We start from the raw sequence: 2,425 nt of genomic DNA, 5'->3' as shown, positions 1-2,425 counted from the left end.
AGACAAGATATTGAGTTTCTTAAAATAAAAGGTGCAGATGGAGCCAGGTAACTAGAGGAGGTGGCTAGTCTTCTAATTTATTTTGTATGATGAGTAATTTGTGTGGATAGGAGGCATATAAGTTAACTGACCCTCTCTGCCCATTCATCGCCATTTTACCTGCTGTTGTTGTCTTAGCTGATTAGCTGTTGTTGTCTTATCCATTGTTGTCTTAGCTAGCTATCCCAATCAACACCTGTGATTGCTTTATGCCTCACTTTATGTCTCACTCTAATGTCAATATGCCTTGTATACTGTTGTTTAGGATAGTTATCATTGTTTTAGTTTACTGTGGAGCCCCTAGTCCCACTCAACATGCCTCAGATACCTCTTTTGTCCAACCTCCCACATATGCGGTAACCTCACCCAGCATAACTAGTGCGTCCAGAGATGCAACCTCTCTTATCGTCACTCAATGCCTAGGTTTACCTCCACTGTACCCGCACCCTACCATACCCGTCTGTACATTATGCCCTGAATCTATCCTACTATGCCCAGAAATCTGCTCCTTTTATTCTCTGTCCCCAACACACTAGACAACCATTTTTGATAGCCTTTAGCCGTACCCTCATCCTACTCCTCCTCTGTTCCTCAGGTGATATAGAGGTTAACCCAGGCCCCGTGTGTCCCCAGGCACTCTCATTTGTTGACTTCTGTAACTGTAAAAGCCTTGGTTTCATGCATGTTAACATCAGAAGCCTCCTCCCTAAGTTTGTTTTACTCACTGCTTTAGCACACTCCGCCAACCCTGATGATAGAACTGCCAAATGGGGAGGAGTTGCAATCTACTGCAGAGATAGTCTGCAAAGTTCTGTCATTCTTTCCAGGTCTATGCCCAAACAGTTCGAGCTTCTAATTTAAAAATGTATCTCTCCAGAAATAAGTCTCTCACAGTTGCCGCCTGTTATAGACCCCCCCTCACCTCCTAGCTGTGCCCTGGACACCATATGTGAATTGATTGCCCCCCATCTATCTTCAGAGTTTGTTCTGTAATGTGACCTAAACTGGGATATGCTTAACACCCCGGCAGTCCTACAATCTAAGGTAGATGCCCCCAATCTCACACAAATTATCAAGGAACCCACCAGGTACAACCCTAAATCCGTAAACATGGGCACCGTCATAGATATCATCCTGACCAACCTGCCATCCAAATACACCTCTGCTGTTTTCAATCAGGATCTCAGCGATCACTGCCTCATTGCCTGCATCCGCTATGTGTCCGCGGTCAAATGACCACCCCTCATCACTGTCAAATGCTCCCTAAAACATTTCTGCGAGCAGGCCTTTCTAATCGACCTGGCCCGGGTATCCTGGAAGGATATTTACCTCATCCCGTCAGTAGAGGATGCGTGGTCGTTCTTTAAAAGTAATTCCCTCACTATCTTAAATAAGCATGCTCTCGTTTGCCCCCCCCCCAAAAAAATTTGAGAACGACCAGACCTGACTGACCTCGACCAGCACAAAAACATCCTGTGGCAAACTGCACTAGCATCGAATAGTCCCCGCGATATGCAACTTTTCAGGGAAGTCAGGAACCAATACACTCAGTCAGTTAGGAAAGCAAAGGCTAGCTTTTTCAAACACAAATTTACATCCTGTAGCTCTAACTCCAAAAAGTTTTGGGACACTGTAAAGTCCATGGAGAATAAGAGCACCTCCTCCCAGCTGCCCACTGCACTGAGGCTAGGAAACACTGTCACCACCGATAAATCCACTATAATTGAGTAATTCAAGAAGCATTTCTCTACGGCTGGCCATGCTTTCTTCCTGGCTACCCCAAACCCAGCCAACTGCTCCGCATCCCCTGCAGCTACTTGCCCTGCAGCTACTTGCCCAAGCCTCTCCAGCTTCTCCTTCACCCAAATCCATATATCAAATCAATCAAATCAAATGTATTTATATAGCCCTTCTTAAATGTTATCCCATGAAAGTGAGAGGTCCTCTCTTACAAATAATTGAAAATGTTTATGAACAAAAATGGACACTACGACTACTGTTCTGTGGTGAACAGCATTATAAGGAGACGTGTCATAAAGAACGGTTGTCTCTTCAGTCAACCATGTTTCTGAAAGGGTAACAATGGAACATTCATGAGTGAGAGACGACAGATAATGAACGAAGTGGTCATGATTTTTAGGAACACTGCGATTGTTGAAATGAAAGGTATAGAAAAAATAAGCTTGTCATGGAATTAGATAAAGTGATATAGAGGTTGTTCAATTTCTTAACATTATAGTAATTGTCACGGCTGTCTAAGGGTGAGAGAGTGAAAAATACATCTTCTCTTTATTATTAAGAAGAAAAACAAAACAACAAATAGACGACCGTGAAGCTATATAAATGAACTTAGTGCACACATGCAACATAGACACAGACAATTACC

The sequence above is a fragment of the Salvelinus fontinalis genome, chromosome 23, assembly GCF_029448725.1.
Source record: "Salvelinus fontinalis isolate EN_2023a chromosome 23, ASM2944872v1, whole genome shotgun sequence".
NCBI classification, from domain to species: domain Eukaryota; kingdom Metazoa; phylum Chordata; class Actinopteri; order Salmoniformes; family Salmonidae; genus Salvelinus; species Salvelinus fontinalis.
This window is presented reverse-complemented; position numbering follows the sequence as displayed.